This window comes from Arachis hypogaea, chromosome 14 (assembly GCF_003086295.3).
Source record: "Arachis hypogaea cultivar Tifrunner chromosome 14, arahy.Tifrunner.gnm2.J5K5, whole genome shotgun sequence".
Lineage (NCBI taxonomy): Eukaryota > Viridiplantae > Streptophyta > Magnoliopsida > Fabales > Fabaceae > Arachis > Arachis hypogaea.
This window is the reverse complement of record NC_092049.1, coordinates 12720924-12727922: the sequence shown is the minus strand read 5'-3', so window position 1 is coordinate 12727922 and position 6999 is coordinate 12720924.

Here is a 6999-nt window from a genome sequence, read left to right as displayed (position 1 = left end):
CATGGACTACGAGAGGATTCACAAACCTCATGTCATTTAGCTCCATTTCAATTTACCTTTTGCATTGTCTTCTTCATTATGGAGTTCAAATTAGTCAGCCACCGTTGATGCCTTCCTTCTAATTTGTTAATTAAGTTGTTTGTTATGCAGACTGGAATAATTTCCCCAAGTAAACTGAGGATGAAGCTTATAGGTCACAGAAAGAAGGATGGATCCAACATTAACTCATCCAGAACTTTTCCTTCCAGAATTGATAATGCTGAATTTGTCAACAGTTTACTACCCTCTAACAATGGCAACCCTGACGATGAAAGTCTGCATTTCATTTCTTTCTATTTCTTGTGTGTATATGATGAATGGCAATGACTTCATTAATTCCTTAATTCCAGTTACATTTCCCAGCTTAGAAGTTCCCTCGTTAAAGACTCAGTATGAACCAAAGGGAAACGGTGACACCGGCCTTACCAAGATACAGCATCTTCAAAAGGCTGATGGTGGAAGTTCAAGCACTATTCACCCGGTGAGAACAATAGAAGAGGAGAATCTTGATTATGACAGTAATGCTAGCTCATCCAGCTTGATTTTTAATAGTCCCTCCTAGAAAAATGCTCTTTAGGCCAGATTTTGAGATGGATAATTGATTTAGAATATGTTTAATTTAGTGGGTATGTTTAATTTAGTGTGAGATGTATAAATATTCAAAATTATGTTCATTCTAATGCTTTCGGTTCATTATAAATATATTTTTTGTTGAAAGATCATTTTTATTATTTAAAGAAATTATTTATTATTATGTATTTATTTTTATTTTATAATATTTAACTCATTTAATTAAGAATGTAAAATGATACATGTAATCATATTACTAAATATTATGTTGTACAAAAAATTATTAGAATATTATATATACATACATATATATATATTGAGATTTGCTTGTTCAGAGATGCGTAAAAGTATGAAAGTGGATTGCAAGGGTCAGGCACCAATGCATTACTAAAGAATAAAAAACCAGAATAACTTCTCAGGGAGCGTGGAAAGAATATATAAATAATAAGGAAGGATAGCTTCCCATGCCATGACCAGAGTTCACAGTCGATTCTCTAAAAGGAAAAGCAAAGAGCGGTAATGCCTCCTCTCCTGGTCAATAGGGCTATGAAAACCAATCCACCCCTTTTAAGGAGACGGGATAAACTACTTTTATTTCTCCATAGCACCCAATTCCTGAACCAAACCAGGTGAAAGCGCTAACTCCTTCTTCTTTTCCCGTTCGTGACCCAATGACAGCAAAGCGAGGATCAGAGCCTGTCCACTCTATTAAGGTCAAGCTTTCCCATCGAGAAAGGATTCGGTTCGTCTGTTCATTGGAGTAAAGCGTTTATTGAGCGATATATATATATATATATATATATATATATACAGAAAATAAAAAAAAAAGAGGGACCTAAGGCTACACTTATAAATGGTAGCCATGGTATACAATGTGGCTACGCTTTACAGGTGATGCAGTAGTGTTGAAAAGCGTAGCCTATTCTGGCAAAAATGGAAGCTGAAAAGCGTTGCCTTTGGTCCTAGACAGCATCACTTGAAAAGCGCACCCTATTTCCAAACGCCAAAAGTGTAGCCCTTGGTGCAGAAAAGCGTAGCCTTTGAGAATAGGCAACGGCCGAATAGGAATCACTCCAAAAAGCGTAGCCGTAGCCCAGAAAGCGTAGCCGTAGCCTAATGCATCATTTTTTTCACTTTTGGCTACACTTTTCAAGTGTACCTGAATGGGTGTTTTTCTTGTAGTGTACTGTGAGTAAGCAATAATCGTGGGAGAGAGATGCGACAGCGAAGAGAAGATCTCCGAGGAGACCTTCATGATGGTAATTAAGGAGAAGAGCTCCGAGCGCAACGGCGAGAAGAGGACCGATCTATAGAGACCACTTCTGGTTGCGATGGCACAATGACAGAGACACAACTTCAGAGCGGCCACCGCCGATGAAGGCAAAGACGACGACGCCAACAGCAGCCCCGAGAAGACCTGGCAACGAGAGGAGACCGTTGAAGAGGAGACGGCGAGGCTAGCGGCGTTGTAACTCAGCTTGAGGTTTTTTTTAATTAAAATTATAAAAAGCATTAAAAAACTGATCAGTTCACCGGTTTATTGCCGGTTCGACCGTTTTTTCACTATTTTTTGTCAAGTGGTTTTTTGTGTCAATCGGATAGACTAGAGAATCGGTTCCTGATTAATCTGATCAAACCGGTTAGTCCGGTTCGATTTTTAGAACACTAGTCTATAGTAATAATTTTTTATTTATAGTAACAATTTTGAATAGTGCTTTTAGAAAATAGATTTTTGTCATATAATTTTAAAAAAAACGTAACAATAGATATCAAAGATCAAGGTTTTGAATGTTCACCTTTTTTAATAGAATTATTTCAGACTTTAGATCAATTTTTGTTATGTCGTATTTAAAAATTGTGATTTAAAAGTGTCTACTAAGGTTTTCAAGTTTCAATTTTTTATCTTACGATTTAGTTTTGGATTTGTGTTCCTTGAAAGTGGAAGTCTGGAAAGTACTTACTACTTTGATAATTCAGTTTTTTGAATACCAAAGAAAATGACAAGAGTTAAAGTTGTCCATGCATGATTCTCGTTAGTAAATAGCTGTAATTAGCATTAGCTATAGTGTGTTGACAATATTTCTGCTATCGCAAATGTTAACCAATCACCGATGATTCATAAACAAAGTCACAAAATGTAATTGATTCTATGACTTGTTTTCACTTATATATATATATATAGAGTTTAAATTGATGTTGTAGCAGTTATTAGTTACAAGTGTATCAATATCTTGGTTTGTGTGATACAGGGAAACTCAAGTATACTGTGTTCTCAGTCTGAAAATGATTTTATCAATTGAATTTCTCTATTCCCCAAGAAAGCAATGCAAGAACTTCTTCAGTCGCCAGCCAAAGGATCGGACGATGATATAATTAAAGAATCCTACTTTAGATACATTATTCTGGGTTATATGTTAGTTGCAATTACTTAATTAATATTTTGGTATCATTAGGATTTTTTGTTAGAGGTTTTTCCTATAAACATTGTGATAATATATATAATATAACTAGAAGAGCTTATTTCTTTTCTGTTAGACGATATTTCTGTATTGTTTTAGTATTTATGTTTCCTCGCCTTTAACTTTACAAGCTTTGTAAGAGGGAAAGGATTTTGATATGAGATACTTGTAAACTAATATGTATGTATATGTATGTATACATACATACATATATATATATATATATATATATATATATATATATATATATATATATGTATGTATTTTCTTTGAGTATAGTACTTTATATTGTGAGTATGAATGTATGTTAATTAAAAATTCGGTCTAAGTTTTAAACAGGCTCATACTTTAGTATTAAATATTATAAGAGTCGTCGTAATACCTGAACTATCAGAGTGGCGCAGCCGGAAGCGTGACATTTTGATAGTTAGGGTGTTACAAGACCCTTATTGAATTATTAGATAACTTTTTATTCACAAAAATTTAGTAGATCTTTGTGGGGTGGATACCTATATCCCATCCCGGTATTTCGAGAGTTCTCAATTAGTTTCTTGTCACAAATAATATCTACAGATACTGATTTTAGTAGATTTTTTTGCCATCCTAACAGAGAAATTATTGCTTAAAGAAATATTGACAGTTCCTTCTCGTATCGATGTAAATGGTATTTTCTTTCTATTCATTTATAAAATTGTTGGTACTAAAAATAGATTTTTTTTACCAGAAGACATTTTGACTACCAATTGTTTCGACTACAGAAGCAGAGACGATCAAGCTGAAGTCGAAGAAAGATAGTGCAAAGAATGTCAACGTCGAAAAGCAGTTACTTGAAGACCAAGGTAAGAGAATACGTGGAATGTCAAAATTTGGGAGTCAAGATTCTTTATAGTCAAGGCAGGGTCGTGGCCTGAGAAAAAGGAGGAAGCGAGATCGTGGGCAAAATTATTCATGGTCAAGTCTATTCTCATAGTCTATAAATAGGAGAAGTTCACAAGAGTTCAGAGACTTCAATAAAAAATACTTCACCATCACACCAAACTCTGCAAAAATTTTCAATCCCAGTGACGCAACGGAAGATCATGGAGTGCAAGTGCATGTGAGTGCCAGAAGTTCATTTTTATTTTATTTTCCTTTGTTTTCTTTCTTTTTCATTTTAATTCATTTCTTTTTATTTCTTTGCTTTCAATATTTTATTGTTATTTTACTTTCTTTCAATTTTAATTTTACTCTTTCATTTATTTAAAGCTTACATTTTTTTGTACTTCCTTTTATTTGCTACAATTTGCTACCAGTATTTCGACACAGTTTGTTTTGACACAAACGCTTAGTAATTCCTGCGTTGAGCCCACTTTTTTTTAGAAGAGTCGTATTTATTTCTCGAATTGAAATCTTGATACAAGCTGGATTTGATACCCTGTCGAAGTTACCAAAAATCAAGTGAAACAAAAATATACTTTATTCCTTTCTTATAAGATTAAAATAATATAAATTTTAATCTACTTATCTATCAATAATTATTATAATTTTATATATGAATGGAGACAGATATATCGATTTTGCACTAATATTCCCAATGTAATTGACGGACCAATACATGGATCCCCTGACTTAATTTATTTTTGGCAAATCAGAACCCAAAACAGAACTTATAATCCTAAAAATAAGAAACAATATAGATTCAGAAGCAAAAATTCCCAATTAAAAATCCTAAAATCAAAACCCAAAACCCCCCAAATTTCACAGAACCAACTGAAAATTGATACATACTTTCTCTGTCTTCACTAGCTATTGTTGTTCACCATCATCATCATCAGGCGCTTACCTCGCTCAATAGGGATTGATGCTTCGCCTCATCGAAAACCTTGACTCTTCAATAGATTCATCGGAGCAGCGGATCAACCTTCAAAAGGTGGTTTACGTGCTTACTCGTTAAAATAGGAGGGGTCGCGAGAGAGCAGAGCGTGCACACACTTTTTTGACACTGAACAGGGAGGGGGAGTTAGAGAATGAGAGAGAAGAGAGAATGGAGAATGAGATAGAGAATGCTTACCCGGTGAGCGCTGTGATGAGCAGTGACAATGAAGAAGAGATGATGAGACGAAGGTGAAAACGAAAGAAAATGGCAAAAGAACACTCTCTTAGCTTTCTGCGAAGGAGAAGGGCATGGGTGTGAAAAGAAAATAAAATTCGTTGTTATTATAGCGCGCTTATATTATGAAACGTTTATGAAGCGTACCCAAAACATAACAATTAGACTCCTCTTGAAAAGCGTCTTTTTTGGTAAAAAAAAGTATATTCATAAACATTAAATTAAGGCTACGCTTTATAAGTGATCTTTTTAATATTTAAGGAGACACTTTTTAAGTGACGTGATAACTGTGTTTTCTATTCTTCTAAAAAAAGACCACAGAGAATAAAGTGTAGCCTATCTATTCTTAATATATAAAAGTAGATACATAAGTTTACCCACATTACTTTTATGACATGTTTCTCCTCCTACTAATGCCATGTCAGCAACATCGCTTACTTGGCAAAATTTTAGAATCAACAACACAATTTTTGCCAAATCACTTATTATTTCCAAATCAGCAAAAAAATAAACTATACAAAAAAAAACTCATTAAATGTAACAAACTATACAATAACTTTATCGGAGCCACTCAGATAAAGACGCTTAAAACGTCTTTTTTTAAAGATGTTTTTCAGTAATTAAAATTTAACATATATAATCGATTGAATTATATTATTTTTGTCAAAATTAGGCTAAACAAATTGATTTAACCAAAAAAATGGTGAATCAAATCTTGAACTGATATAAATTAATATTTTTTTTTATAAAAAATAACTACAATATCCTTATTATAGAGAATGATTAAAATACTCTAATTATATATATATATATATATATATATATATATATATATATATATATATATATATAATTTTAAAAATTGTAAATCCTAACCCTACGATAGAAAAATAAAGGACTAATATTTAGGATTCTCAAAATTAATATGTATAATAGAAGTATTTTAGTCATTTTTTATAATAGGGTATTGTAGTTATTTTCTATAAAAAATAATATTAATTTAGACCAGTTCAAGATTTGATTCCCCATTTTTCGGTCAGATCAATTTGTCTAGCCTAATTTTGATAAAAATAACATGATTTAATCGATTATATATGTTAAATTTTAATTATTAAAAAATATCTTTATAAAAAGACGTTTTTAGCGTATTTATCTAAGTGGCTCCCTAAGTTTATAACCCCCGATAATTAATTTCTATAAATAACTCATTAAATATAATAAACATCTATATTATAAATGTCATAATAATATTATTAATCATAATAAATTTTACGTTACAAATATTCAAATTTCATACTATTTGACCTACTTATATAAGTCTCTTATCAGTTATCACTATTCCTTCAAATAACATCAAATTTAGCACAACAAATTTATTTCCAAACTACATAACATCTCAAACTTACTTAATGAAGTATCATTCCTTGGACAATATTACCAAACAAATAGACAATTGGTTTATCAAAATTTGCGTGATTCGTCTGTAAAAAACATTAACAACCACAAACGAAGAGGAACCTCTTTGCTTAGAAATGATTATATTAGATGAAAATGAGACAACTACATTTGTGGCACATGTAATCAAACATCACAATATCCAACAATAAGGTAACCCTATATACTTTTCATAATCTCATCTATCAAATTATTAGTTACCAACCCAATACTTATTTCATATCAAAGTGCTACAACAATTTTTGTACTATTTGATGGCGAAGAAAAAAGTGTTGGGCACAACTGCTTCAAATCTAATGACACTCCAGAAAAATAATGACATTGAAACAACATCCCAATTGAAAAACTTGTGCAACCTTACACTTATATTTGAAGTCAAAGTAAATG